Below are 15,796 nucleotides of genomic sequence, written 5' to 3'. Positions count from 1 at the left end.
TGAAACAACGTGATGACGTCATCATGTTGGTCACGTGGTGCCCCGAGTGGCGGGAAACGTGATGACGTCATGACATCAGAGGTGGGAGGTTCTGAGTTCAGACCTCGTGGAACAAGCTACTGTATAGACCTGTTTGCTGTTGCTCCTGCATGTTTTTGTTTTGTTCACCAGTTTAATTAAATTCGGTTAATTTACTGAACTGACTCGACCAGTGATTTAGATAGGAATCCGTTGATTCCTACATTGGAAAGCTTCCTCAAATGTCTATATTTTTACTAAATCGCTCAGATATCACCTGGCTACCTTTCAATATATCCTGGCCTCCGCTGTACAATCACCTGTATATGAATGTTATTTACTAAGCATCAGGAAGTTGCACACAGGATGTAACCACCCATATTTCAATGTTTAATTAAACCTCCCTCCTGTTTCAGACAGAGCTTCCTGCACCTGTCCCCAGTCATCCTGGAAATGTGCGTCTGCTACAGAAGTAAAGGAGACCTTTACTTGGCCCGTTTTCCAAGTCCATTACATCCTGTGAACTAGCATTAACAGAGCCTAACGGACACAAAAACTTGCTCCAGTGTCTCTATTTGACAGTGTAGTCAAAGGAAAGGACATCAGTGCTAAACAAAATCAGACAACATTTTAGCAAACAGCCACAATGGGCTGATTAGCTTCCTTCTGTACTATAAACATCTATGGTTCTATTTTACTTACAAACACAAAAACAATAGTTGATTATCACACGGAATCTCCCCCATCCCCGCCCCCAGGGATGGAACATTTGAAAGTATCTATAAGATTCTCTTATAGATGTGACTAATTTTTGGACACTGTCCCATGGGGCAAGAGAGGAGGCTTTTATACAATCGATGTCCTTTGACAGGAACAAGTAGAATAGCACAGTAATATTTGCTGATGGCATCCACTATAAATGTCTAAGTCACACATGGAACAGAGTGAGAGATATTCTCAATGTGAACATCAGCAAGGAAATTTAAATCAATTTGCATTGCATTGTTAATTACGGATCTTCAATCCCAGCCTTTTCATCCCTCATTTTAAATACCAGTCATTGCTTTGTAATTAAATGATAAATCTAAAATGAATAGCTATCACCAGAAGAGAAGTTTATTCAAATCCCAAACGCAAACACTGGTACTTAAATGACAGCTAAACATGTAAAGAGTTTATTACTAGCTTAACCTCTTTAGTACTCTGAGCCAGAATAGGTGCAAGTAGAATCTGCAGTTTGGTTGTACTAACCTTTTGTTGAAGGTCACAATCCCAGGCAATATCTATCTCTAGCACCACTCGCTCTTGGTTATGCTCCAGCAAATTACACCACCAATTGATGGGATATAGATCTATTTTTCTTTTCATCGGCTCCTAAGAACATTCTCTTGTTGGAGATCAAGGGAACAAGAGCCGTGCCTGATCAGTGCAGGCCATGAATGGAGGCCAGAGCAGCAAGTCTGGGGAGGCCCTTGGGTGATGAGGTCCACGTACAGCAACAGGCCTGGTTATGAGTGCCATTACTTTAGGACTAATGATATGGAATAATTTCAACTGCAAACACTGAGCTTGGCAAAGAAAGAGATGGCATGAGGGTGTCGCCTAACGTCTCAACATATCAACAACAAAAGAAACAAGATAATGCCAGGACTAGGAAAGGTAGCAACAGTGGAACCTGGAGATCAAAAGGGAAGCAAAACTAGACCCCAACCAAGTGAAAAATAGAGGCAGAGAGGAAATAGAATGTAGCAACATGAGGCGTGCAAATTAGACAGAAGCAAAATATTTCACAAAGTGAGACACACAACAGACAAACATGCAGTGTAAAAATGAGGCAGACAGAGACAGAGGAACAAAGGAAAATGGGACAAAGTAACAAAAGAGAATGTGTCAAAGTGAAACAGAGACAAAGTGGCAAAGTGAAACAAAAGTCGAGGTGAAGTGAGAGAGACAGGTACAGTAGATTGTGACAATGTGAGACAGAACAGATGGAGAGACAAAAGCAGGGATTGGCAATATACGATACACAGAAATCAAACCATGAGACAGGCTAACACAATAGAGGCACAGGTAGAGACAGAGACAGGAAGAAAAAGTGAAACGGAGAGACAAAGACAAACAGGCAGTTTGAACAAAATGCCTCCAGCACAGCATGAACCTTTATTTGTATTATTTTCCTTCACTCCTTATTCAATCAATATAAAAAATGATATAAATGAAATTCAGGGATTGTGTTTAACAGCGTACACATTCTACGACTGCTACAGAGTCAAGGATTAAAAGATACACTGGCCTGGAATTTGCAGTCCGAATTATGGCAAACTGACAAAAATCTTTGGCTCTTCCGCAGTAATTACGCTGTTAAATTCCCCACTAAAAGATAGACGCAAAGGGATAAGGTGTAACTGGGGTTTTAACAGCATATTGACTGCTAGACTGTGGGCCTGAAAAACGAATTCTAATCTTGTGCAGTGTGAATTTATCCATTTTAATAAAAATTAAAATTTCTAAGAATTTTTTTAAGTTTGTTCATCTTTATTTCAGGTTTGCCTTTTCCCCATGTGAGAGCCCCAATCTTTGTTTTGCTCTCACTAACATTTTTTAAATGTTAGAATTTTAAGAGCTTACTCACTTCATTGTTTGCTGTCCATGAAAATTCTGCGTTTTGATTGGTGGCTTAGACAACTTGTTGATGTCACAGCAGCTCGCACTAGGGGATTCCCACTAAACTCTGTTGATTTGAATTAAACGTCGGAGAACTCGAACTTCTCGACACGAGATCGCGAGATCTTTGAGCGAAGCTTAGTTCGGGGCCACCGGCAAACCCCATTGCTTCGCCGCTGACCAGAGATTCCAGGCCATTGTCATCAGTTCAGGGGAACAAAATTTGACTAAAAATGAATCGGGTCAATACCTTCACCTGTGACCTTTGCAATGGTTTAGAACAAGCTCCATTTGAAGTAGCAGCGAGGCTCCAAGCAGCCATTTACGACAATAGAATTGCTCACATAATTCGTACCAGATTCAGAAGCCAGGCTTTACTTTCATGTCCAGCCCTCCAATGTTTAATGTTGTTTTGTTCTGTTGGGGAGCAAGGGGATGGAAAAATCTGTCCGCCAACAGATGCCATTAATATTGGCACAGCAGCAGAAGCACTGCTTTGAGGAATATTAGTTTCAGATTCAAGTGTCAGCCATGGCACAGTGGGCAGCACCCTCGCCTCTGAGTCAGAAGGCTGTGAGTTCAAGTCCCACTCCAGAGACTTGAGCACAAAAATCTAGGCTGACACTACAGTGCTGAGCTGAGGGAGTGCTGCACTGTCGGAGGTGCCGTCTTTCGGATGAGACATTAAACCGAGGCCCCGTCTGCTCTCTCAAGTGGACATTAAAGATCCCGTGGCACTATTTTGAAGAAGAGCGGGGGAGTTATCCCTGGTGTTCTAGCCAATATTTATCCCTCAATCAATCTGGTCATTATCACATTGCTGTTTGTGGGAGCTTGCTGTGCGCAAATTGGCCGCCGTGTTTCCTACATGAGAACAGCGACTACACTTCAAAAAAGTACTTCATTGGCTGTAAAGCGCTTTGGGGCGTCCGGTGGTCATGAAAGGCACTATATAAATGCAAGTCTTTCTTTCTTTCTTATACCTGGGTCTACAAGTCTGCCATCAGTCTACAGATAACAGAAGAAATGATGGAAACCAGCTCCTGGAATCTGATTTAAAAGACGGCCAATATAAAAGTCCCTAAATATTAACTGTAAAATAAAAAGTGAAATAACAGTTAAATGTTGGGAAACAGAGACGGAATGTGACACAGTCAAACTTTTTGGTCCCTAAAGCGTCATCCTAGTCTGCCCCTTTGACCTGTCAAAAGCTGGCACTATTCAGAGCCAACGCGCTGTGCCCAGGTGCACTATTTCTGACATCATTAATATTTTACAAATCTGGATGCATCGATTTTTAAGTGAGGTGAAGTCGGTTTGTGAAACCGAAGACATTGTCTATTAGCTGACATGATACTGCAAGAATAGTCATCAAAAGGACACAGGAATTCCCTCTCACACTGGGACTCTGCTGTATGCCGTCTAATGCGGATCAGCAACTCGCGTACTTTACCATCTCATTTTATGAAGTACAGGTTGCAGCCTAAATGCCATCTCCATAGAGCTGCACTTTAATGAAGTCACAGTCAGCCAATGGCCCATACTGTATAATACTGGCGCTGTATGGCATCAAACCACTGCACAAAAAGTCACACACCACTTTTGCTCTAACTTATAGCTGCTATCAGGGGAGTTGTGCTGATTAAAGAGGAAGTGAGGAAATATTTATAATCTCCTTCCTTATCAAAGTGGCTATTTCGGTGAATTATTAATCACCCACTGAGATCAGACTCTATAACTGATGATCAGTGCTTCCGCCTGCTCTGTATAGCAAAACAGGACACAAAACACATCCAGCTTCAGGAATTACTAAGTAACAGACTGGTGGCTTGCCTGAGCATGTGAGCCATCATCATGTTACACCAATAACTCCAACCAAAATGCCTCACGCTGAACTTGGGAGTTCATCTTATTTTGAGACACTATCATCATAAATTTTGCAGCTCAAAAATTTCTGTCAGCGCAGGGTCTTTACGAATGATTCATGTGGCTTTTGTTTATCCTGAGTCAGCTCTGTTTAAATAAGCTGGTGCTTCATTATCAGGACAGCAAGCTCCAAGACAGGTCCTTATTATTCATATTTCCTCCACCTCCATTTTGTCAGCCACCTTCTCTCCCTTATGCACCAACAACTATTAATCCTCACTCCATCGCTTAAACATATCACCGCATAAAATGCTGACACCCTGTAGAAAGTACTATGTTTTTTTGATACCATTAGAGATATTGGGGAATAGCTGGGTAGAGGCTCCCATCAGACTGAAGTCTCTCCTCCTAGGCACGCCTACATGGTAGTTCAATGGAGGGCACTCATACAGGCAGCTTTAGTGTTTAGAATATAAAATGGAGAGTGAGTTACCTACAAAGCATGTGAACTAACTCGGGGATGAGATGAATTTAAGGGCCTAAAATTCCTGCGGCCCTGCTCTGCCAGCAGAGGTTCGGTGAGGTTGGGACCTCCGGCTGCCCCCCTGAAATCCCCTGGCCCTGTCAGAAAAATCCGGGTCATTTTCAGGAGAGGGACAGCCAGCCATGACATTGGTGGCATCACTTGAGAGCCCACGTTGGCAGGGAGCAGGAATTTTAGAGTGGCATTTTGCGGTACTGTAAAGGGATGCCTGGCATTCTAGCCGAAGTTGGCCATAGGGACACAAACATAGTAAAGAATTTAAAGTTGCCATTGGGAAACCATAATTTGAGGCAGTAATACGCCCCATTTCGGCCAGGATCTGATCCTGGCATGCACCTCGCAGGCGTTTTTAGCATTGGCAGTATTTCTGATGGATTATGTCATCCTGCCAGTCCCACCTCCTCTGATTATGTCCACAGAGAATGGGAACGGACACAAGAAATGCCCGTTTCCACTTCTGGGCAGAGTTTGCCAATGTACCAAAGAAAGGGTGGAGAACTGTTACCACCCCCAAATGCCAGCTCATATGCCTCGTTTGTGCTGCTCCTCCCTTTTCCAGTTCCCCTAGCCAGGGAATTTCTGGCCCAAAGTCGGCAATAATAATGAAGCTTGAGTGCTTTATGATCATGTGGGCCCAAGAACAGTCTTCAATTCACTTCTTTTTTTTTCTGCAGAGTATATTGATCAACTATTTTATCATTACAAAAGTACTCTGTCAAATTAAACTACGCAGCACGACCGATAAAAATTATAAACAAAAGTTACGAAATATCCAAGTTATACTTGAGCACGTATACAGTGGCACTATACATACAGGTTTCCACTCCAGCTGAGGTGGATGATAGCAAGGTATACCTGGGTTACAGTGACAAGCAGCCCTAGGATTAGGGGTCATAGTCTAAAAATTAAAGCCAGGCCTTTCAAGAGTGAAGTTAGGAGACAACTCTACAAGCAAAGGATGGTAGAAGTTCGAAACTCTCTTCTGCAAACGGCAATTGATGCTCGGTCAATTAGTAATTTTAAATCTGAGCTTGATAGATTTTTGTTAACCAAGGGTATTAAGGGACAGAAACATAGAAACATAGAAGATAGGAGCAGGAGTAGGCCATTCGGCACCTCGAGCCTGCTCCGCCATTCAATGAGATCATGGCTGAACATCCAAATTCAGTACCCTGTCCCTGCCTTCTCCCCATATTCCTTGATCCCTTTAGCCTTAAGAAATATATCTAACTCCTTCTTGAATATATTTAATGAATTGGCCTCCACTGCCTTCGGTGGTAGATGTTGTGTTTGCAAAGATAATCCAGAGGCCGTAAGCAGAGTTCAGTTCATGTTGCTTTTTAATGGCTGCTCCATACACACATTCCCAGGCAAAAGCAATCGAATACCTATACACAATACAATGATAACAGCACTATCAAACTCCATGTGCTCAGGCCAAGGCAATTGAGTACCTATCACCAATGTCAGACATAACATTTCCTTCCCCCTCACAGAATTTCAAACATGAAATGTAGTGACAAAGTCCTGTAGGTGACCAGGGCGAGAACGTGTACGAACAGGCTGAGGTGCGGACTGGTGAAGAGCAGGCCGAAGTGGGGACTGGTGAGGAGCAGGCTGAGGCACAATATCTGCTTGAGGGTTGGCTGGCTGAGCCACATGTGCATCCCGCCACTCTGGGGGTAAGGCTTGGGGATTAGGTCCATATAATCCCGCATCAGTGGGTGCTGGCACCTTCCGAAGGCGGCTGGCATGCCACCGAGAGCCATCAGTGAGGCAGAAAGTGGCTGGTCCAAGTTGGCGGCTGATTTGGAGAGGGGAGGACCAGAATGATGCCATCTTATTGTTGCGGTGAGGCCTGCGGACTCTGACCCAATCGGAGACTGAGATGTTGGGCGCCTTGGCCCTCTTCGACTGGTCGAAGCAGAGTTTCATCTTCTCCTGCTGTCTAGCAACTGTGGCTTGAGCCGGTGGAGCAGGGCTCTGAGCTAGCGAGGGGCAGAGCCTGCCAAGGGGTAGCATGAGCTCACGGCCTAGCATGAGGGATGCGGGTGAGACCCCTGTAGCGGAATGCTGGGAGGCTCTGTAGTGCAGCAGTGTGTGGAGGAGGGCCTTGTCAAACGCACACCCCTGGGATAGGTGTGCTCTGAGGCAATTTTTCAGTGTCTGGTTAAAACGCTCCACCCCCCCATTTGACTCGGGGTGGTAGTACGCTTATGTGACGGATGCCCTTGCTCTCAAGGTAAGAGGAGAGTTCCGAAGAGACCATTTGGGGGCCATTGTCTGTGGCGATGGCCTTTGGATGCCCCCAGCGGGAGAAGAGCGATTCAAGGATATCAATGATGACCCAAGAGGTGACGGAGCCCACGGCAGTGACCTCTGGCCATTTTGAGTGCAGGTCATAGGTCACTACTAGGAACTGTTGATGGTGGGGGACACCATGGATCTCCCCGCAGACATCCAGCTGCAGGTGCTCCCAGGGTTGAGAGGGCCAGGCAAGGGGTTGCAGGGGTGGAGGAGCTTGGTGGCCAGTCTTGCCACTTACAAGGCAGGCTGCACAGTCCTTGACCAGGGCTTCGATTTCCCTGTCGATACCCGGCCACCACACTAGGTCTCGGCATCGTTGTTTGAGCTTCACTATGCCCAAGTGGCCCTCATGCGCCATGGATAAAACACACGCATGAAGGGCACTTGGGACCACAGTGCAGAGCCCACGTGCAACACAGGAGTCATTCCAGCAGGAGAGCTCCTCTTTAACTCTGGAGTAGGCAGACAGTTCCTCAGGCACCTTGCGAGGCCAGCCATCTCTGATGAAGGTGAAAAGCTGGGAGAGGGTCGGATCCTGTTCAGAGGCCTCTTTGAGCTCCTGGAGAGAGACTGTGGTTTGGAGAGGCGTGTGCAGCATCTGGACGATATCCTGTTCCACATGTTCAAACCCGACGAGTGGGGCTGGGGCAGAGGCAGTGCGGGAGAGCAGATCTGCAACAACATTGTCACGTCCTGGTGTGAACTGGAGACTGAAATTGTATTGGCGGAGGCGGTCAGACCAGCGGTGTAGATGCAGTGGTCTGTGGCCCGTGCCGGATGTCGACAGCAGGGCAGTGAGAGCCTGGTGATCGGTTTGCAGGGTGAAGGTACGGCCATACGTGTACAGGTGCCACCGCTCACATGCCCAGACGCACGCCAGCGCCTCACGCTCGCCTACTGAGTACTTCTGTTCGGTGGGGCTAAGGGCTCGGGAGGCAAGGGCGATTGGTTTCTCCACTCCATTCTGTATCTGCGATAACACCGCCCCCACAGCTGCAGCGGACGCGTCGCAGGTGACGAGGGTGGGGCTGGCGACGTCAAAGTGAGCCAACACTGGAGGCGACGTGAGCTGCGATTTGAGGAGGTGAACAGCTTCCACACAGGCTTGTGACCACACCCAGGGCTCATCCTTTCGCAGGAGCTGGCGCAGTGGGGCTGTGGTGGCTGAGTACTGGGGCAAAAACTTCAGGTAGTACCCAGTCATACCAAGGAAGGAGGCAACCTGTGCTGCAGAGCTGGGTTCTGGGATGCTGTGAATGGCATCCACGTTTGACTGGAGTGGGGATATACCGTCAGCCGACAACCGAAACCGCATAAATTCGATCTCTGAAACAGCAAAGACACACTTTTCGCCATTCAGTGTGAGCTTGTATTTTGCTAGAGCCGTGAAAACTCTGTGAAGGCGTTCGTCGTGAGTGGAGGTCGAGGGCCCATGCACAACGATGTCATCCAGGTAGATGGCCACCCCAGGAATGCCCGCGAGCACAGAGGACATCACCTTTTGGAAGCAGCTGGGTGCAGAGCTAAGTCCAAATGGCATCCTGGTGTACCGAAAGATGCCAGCATGTGTCACAAAAGCAGTGAGGTCCCTGCTGCTGGGGTGGAGGGGAACCTGTAGATAGCCCTGTCGAAGGTCCGGTTTCGAGAACAGGATGGAACCATAGAACTGCACTGTGAGTTCCTCTGACGTGGGCAGTGGGTATTTGTCAGGGATTACGGCATTATTCACTGCTCGAAGATCAACACAGACGCGTAGACCACCTGACTTTTTCGTTGCGACCACCAGGTTGGAGACCCATGCGGAGGCCTCAACTGGTTCGATGATGCCAGCTTCCAGTAGCTGCTTTAGTTCAGCTGTGACCCCGTCACGGAGAGCAAGCGGGATGCGGCGCAGTGGCTGAATGACGGGGGTAATGGTGGAGTCAACCATGGGCTGGTGGGTGAAGGCAGTCAGGCAGCCCAGACCCTCAAAGAGTGCTGGCCATGTTTGGCGCCACGGTGAGGCGACGTACAGAATCACAGACCCGCCGGTGTCCAAGAGAGAAAAACCCAGGTCAGTGAAAAGATCCAGTCCCATCAGGTTAGCTCCTTGGCGTGCCACATGAAAACAAAAATCTGGCAAAACTTTTGTTCCATAGCGTACAGTGAGGTTGACTGAGCCCACTAGTCCAATTTTCGAATTACCATACCCGCAAAGGGCAGTGGAGGGCACAGAGAGTGGCAGGGAGCTGAAAAATCGTTTGAATGTGTCCACATTCAGCAGTGAGATGCTGGCACCGGTATCCAACAACAGCGGAATGCACACATCATTCAGGTTAATTGTGCATGACTTGAAAGCCACTACTGGCCCAGAGCTCACGTTGTGAATTATAGTGCTTGAGGATGAGAGTGTTCATTTGTAGCAACCGGGGCAGAGCGGCAGACATTGGTAAAGTGATTTTGTTTTCCACAATTGCGACAGGCTTGGCCGCGCACGGGGCAATTCTGCGCTCTGGTAGCATGTGAACGAGATCCGCAGTTTCCACACTGTTGCCGCGGTAGTGCGCGTTGCTGCCGTCGAGCGAGCATTACCGTGTCAGAGCTGTCGGGGCCGAGGGCGTTGTCACTGGGTGTGTGTGCTAGTTTCGCTGCACATTCGGCTGCAGACTCCACTTGAAAGGCAATGTTGACTGCATGTGACAACGACAGATCGTCGGACTCGAGTAACAGTCTTTCACGCACTCTCACGTTGTTGGTGCGCTCTATTAGTTGATCACGCACCATCTCGTCTTGTAGTGCACTGAACTTGCACGAGCTAGCTAACCCCCTCAAATTAGCCACGTATTGATGCACAGACTCGCCGGGGAGTTGGTGACGCTGTCTAAAAATGAATCGCCGCAGGAGGGCACTTTGTGGGGCAGAGAAGTGTGTGCTTAACAGAGCCACAGCCTCATCATTTGTTTGAATTGAGTCTGCTGTGCATAATGTCCCAAGAACACGCTGTCCCTCCGCTCCCAAGCAATGGGATAAGAGTGCCTTTTTCCGTGATGTACTCACATTTTCTAGTCCAAGAGCAATGAGATAGGTTTCAAAGGACTGTAACCAGTGAACCCATGGGCTCAGCGGCTCACCGGGTAGTGCAAGGAAGGGAGGAGGTGGTGGAAGAGAGATTTCAGCCATCCTCGTCGCCAAATGTTGCATTTGCAAAGATAATCCAGAGGCCGTAAGCAGAGTACAGTTCATGTTGCTTTTTAATGGCATGCTCCACACACACATTCCCAGGCAAAAGCAATCGAATACCTATACACAATACAATGATAACAGCACTATCAAACACCATGTGCTCAGGCCAAGGTAATCGAGTACCTATCACCAATGTCAGACATAACAGTAGAGAATTCCACAAGTTCACCACTCTCTGGGTGAAGAAATTCCTCCTCATCTCTGTCCTAAATGGCCTACCCCTTATCCTTAGACTGTGACCTCTGGTTCTGGACTCCCCGGCCATCGGGAAAATCCTTCCTGCATCTAGTCTGTCTAGTCCTGTTAGAATTTTATAAATTTCAATGAGATCCCCTCATTCTTCTAATCTGCAGCGAGTATAAGCCCAATCGACCCACTCTCTCCTCATACATCATTCCTGCCATCCCAGGTATCAGCCTGGTGAATATTCGCTGCACTCCCTCCATGGCAAGAACATCCTTCCTCAGATAAGGCGACCAAAACTGCACACAATACTCAAGGTGTGGTCTCACCAAGGCCCTGTACAACTGCAGCAAGACATCCTTGTTCCTGTACTCAAACCCTCTCGCTACGAAGGCCAACATACCACTTGCCTTCTTAACCGCCTGCTGCACCTGCATGCTTACCTTCAGCGACTGGTGCACAAGTACATCCAGGCCTCATTGCACTTCCCCTTCTCCCAATCTATTGCTGTTCAGATAATAATCTGCCTTCCTGTTTTTGCCACCAAAGTGGATAACCTCGCATTTATCCACATTATACTGCATCTGCCATGCTTCTGCCCAATCACCCAACCTGTCCAAATCATCCTGGAGTTTCTCGGCATCCTCCTCACAGCACACACGCCCACCCAGCTTTGTGTCATCTGCAAACTTGGAGATATTACATCTACAAGAAACTTTGGTTTATCCGAAGGTTAACTGTCCGGAATGCTCGAGCCACCGGCAAAAATCAGGAGCCGTTTTGTTAGTTTTTTTTTCTTTTCGTTGCTTTTTTTTCACCAGTCAGGCTCTGCAAGGTCTCGCTGAAGCTGTTGCTAAGCTACAGAGATGCTTGCAAGGTACGGCCAACTGTTTAGAAGCTGTTGCTAAGCAACAGGGTCTGTTGCCAGATATGGAGCTCAAAATCTCCGTATATTTCAACATTAGCGCTGGTTTGTCCGGCAGTTTTGATGGATGGCAACAGCTCGGTCCCGTCGGTGCCGGATAGCACAAAGTTTCCTGTAGTTCCCTCGTCTAGATCATTTATATATATTGTGAATAGCTGGGGTCCTAGGACCGATCCCTGCGGTACCCCACTAGTCACTGCCTGCCACTCGGAAAATAACCCGTTTATTCCAACTCTTTGCTTCCTGTCTGCCAACCAGTTCTCTATCCAAGTCAGTACCTTGCCCCCAATCCCATGTGCCTTAAGTTTACACGCTAATCTCTTATGCGGGACCTTATCAAAAGCCTTCTGAAAGTCCAAATACACCACATCCACTGGTTCTCCCTTATCTATTCTACCAGTTACATCCTCAAAAAATTCCAGTAGATTAGTCAAGCATGATTTACCTTTTGTAAATCCATGTTGACTTTGTCCGATCCTGTCACTGTTTTCCAAGTGCTCTGCTATTACATCCTTTATAATGGACTCTAGCATTTTCCCCACTACCGATGTCAGGCTTACTGGTCTATAATTCCCCGTTTTCTCTCTACCACCTTTTTTGAATAGTGGGGTAACATTAGCTACCCTCCAATCCATGGGAACTGTTCCAGAGTCTATCGAATTTTGGAAGATGACCAGCAATGCATCTACTATTTCTAGGGCCACTTCCTTAAGTACCCTAGGATGTAGATTATCAGGCCCTGGGGATTTATCGGCCTTCAATCCCATCAATTTCCCTAACACCATTTCCCTACAAATACTGATTTCTTTCAGTTCCTCCCTCTCATTAGACCTTATGTTCCCCGACATCTCTGGGAGGTTATTTGTGTCCTCCTTTGTGAAGACAGAACCAAAATATGTATTTAATTGGTCGCCATTTCTTTGTTCCCCATTATAAATTGCCCTGATTCTGATCGCAAGGGACCTATGCTTGACTTCACCAATCTTTTTCTCTTCACATATCTATAAAAGGGGATATGGGGCAAAGGCGGATATATGGAGTTAGGTCACTGATCAGCCATGATCTCATTGAATGGCGGAACATGCTCGAGGGGCTAAATGGCCTACTCCTGTTCCTATGTTCCCTGCAGGAATCTGGAGCAGCACCAAAGAGTGCAATGTTGTTGTACCTGATGTATGATTTCAATGGTTCCCATTGGTGACAAAAATTGAGCATTTTGTCCATAATTTATGGTCTTTTTCTCTGAACTTGCTTAAAAATAGGTTCTATTAAGAAAGATTCTGCCTTCAACATGGTTTCTGCAACTGTATGCTGGGACAATGTCTTCTAATCTTTTGACTTTGTATGAAATATCTTAAGAAAATCCCTTTGTATAAAGTATATAAAAAACAGTCAAGGCAACAGAGTTGATTACCAACAGATTTATGCATAAACAGTCACCAAGCACACCCAAGTGATAGACACGGACACGATGGGCCGAATGGCCTCCTTCTGTGCTGTTATGATGCTATGGGCTCAATTTTAATAGCCCTGAGGAGGTGGGTGACGTAATAAAACTCACTACGCACTTGGTTTGAGCATAAAGCAAGGCTTTAATCAACTTGTTTCAGAACATGGAGGTCTAGTTGTACTTCACTAGTTCCTTGTCTTACAAAATGTCCCTGGCAAGCTGGGGCCAACGCCCGAGTATTTATACTTCTTGGACGGCGCCACCAGCTGGCCGTCCAGTGTTATTTCATAAGTAGTTTCTTGATGATGAGATTTATGACAGTGGGTTTGGAGGCGGGTCAGCTGCAAAAATCAGAAAAAATGGCTTGAGACACCCAATCCACCTCCATCCCGCCCCCACCCGATTTTCGTAAGTGTCGGGTCAGCCGCTCCCAAACTTACCCGACTCCAACCGGTGGGACAGGTAGTTAAGGCAGTTAAGAGCCTGTTAACTGCCTTGATAATCTTATTTTGATAGTGGTTTCCATTTTCGTGCCTCTGGCTTCTGTTTCCCGTCTTGTCAGAAACAGTCCTGCTGCAAGGAGACGAGTTGGTGGAGGACATGATCTGTAGTCATTATTGGTGCAGAACTTTAAAAGCACTCCTGTAACATGGCTGGCATTCAAAGGCAACAACTTTGTTGTTGGAGGTTTGGGATAAGATTTTGCAAATCTACTGACCTTGTGACTGGTCAAGCTGACACACATCTGCTGTTTGAACTGATTGGAATAATTTCAGGCCACTTTGAGTGTGCGCTTGCAAGCTTCTTGCCTCAACTGAAATCTATAACAACGGGATGGGAACCATTTACATCCTCTCATCCTGGTCGTCAGATTCGGAGGAAGAGCAGCGCGGCTTAGTGCTGCCGGATGTACAAGTGGCTCAGCACACAGCCTCCTTGGGGAAGAGGAAGAGGACGATGAAGAGGACGAGGAAGAGGACAAGGAGGAGGACGGGGAGTGACGCCTTGCGGGGCCGGATGTGGCCAATCCTGCAGCAGGCGACCACATTGCTGGCCATCAGGCAAGGGATGCACTCATCCATGCCAGATTTGCGTAATCTTACGCTTCAACCACAGGTGGCTGGCACATGGAGATGAATGTAAGTCCGACAATCTCAAACCCGAGGCATCGTCTGTCCAATAAACGGTGGTTTCCGCTCAGTGTCACCACCAACATTCTACATGGAGTTCTCCCTGAGCCCTCACTCTTGAGCTTCCATTTCCCAGAACATAGAGGCCACACTTTAGGTGATCTCAGCAGATCATTAAACCTTTTTCCACACTGAACCCATGTGCATCTGCACATAGACCTCGAGCTCAGCTCCTCAGCAATTTGCAGCCAAGCTGCCTTGGTTTGCTGAGGAGGCCTCCTCCTTCCGTTTCCAGGGAAGAGGAGCTCCTGACGTCCTCTAACTCCCTCCAAAAGAGCACGGAGAAAGCCCTCATTGAACTTGGCTGCAGCCTTAGTTATTGGGGCTGCCATTCCTGCAGCTCCCTGCACCTTTAAGAGTAAAAAGCATTAATATTACTAAGCAAATATTTGGAACACATTTGGCATCTTTTTCATTTCATAGTCAGCTAATAAAGTTATATATCAAAAAATCATAAATCTCTTTCTGGAATAATATGACCAGCAATATCATTCATTAAATTTTGTTCAGAACAGACGCTGTCAACCCCCCTTTCAAGTTAATAAAGCACCAAGCCATCCCAATGATATTTGTATGCAAAGGGGACATGGCCCCTTTAAATTTTCAAACAAACAACGCGTAATCAGACGCTAGAAACTGACATCCTCCAAGCAATTGCCTGGAGGGACCCACAAGTCAGCCGTAACGAGGCCAATGAAGCCAAAGCCGGAAGTGCTGGGAGGCGGCAGCCGGACGCGGGTCCGAAAGCTGCCGAGCAGCGGGCCCGCCCTCAACCCGCCTCCATTATTAAAATCGAGCCCTCTGACTCTATGACATAACTAACAACCATCACTGGGCTGTCTGTTTAACACTTTCATGAATCGGTTCAAATCTTCTTTCACCTGAACTTATTCAACAACTCCCTGTAAATAACTAACTGCAAATAAACCTAAATGATAGTTTAGTCTGTTACGAAATGGCAGTACTGATATTAAGCATCATCTGAAGAGATGCGGGCAAGAAATGGAAATTGTATGTAATGGAGTCGACTGTTCCCCCAGGACATGCCATCCCATTCCAGATTACTTTATGTGCACAAGGCCTCACTTCAGTTCATAGGGAGCTGGCTTTTGCATTGGGCGTGAGAAAAAGTAGCTGGAGAAGCCCAACTTTTACAATCATCTTGGATACTGTGAATGAAATTCGGCAGTTAATGATTTCTATTGCGAGAGTTTTTGCTGCTTTTGGCAGTGTTTTGGAATCTCAGTCCAAGTGTGATGGTACATAGAGGGGCATTAGATTCCTTTGTGCAGCAAGCTTACTAGGAAATGATCTACAGGGAAATCCTATACACAATGTAACAAGAAACAGCTGAATGGGAATGCTACAAGGTTACACCACGGTTGAAGGGTTCTGATGACATTATAAACCATATCACAAATGCTTTA

Source organism: Somniosus microcephalus, chromosome 24, assembly GCF_052327205.1.
Source record: "Somniosus microcephalus isolate GS21.2 chromosome 24, FLI_Smic_1.0, whole genome shotgun sequence".
In the NCBI taxonomy this organism is placed as follows: domain Eukaryota; kingdom Metazoa; phylum Chordata; class Chondrichthyes; order Squaliformes; family Somniosidae; genus Somniosus; species Somniosus microcephalus.
This window is presented reverse-complemented; position numbering follows the sequence as displayed.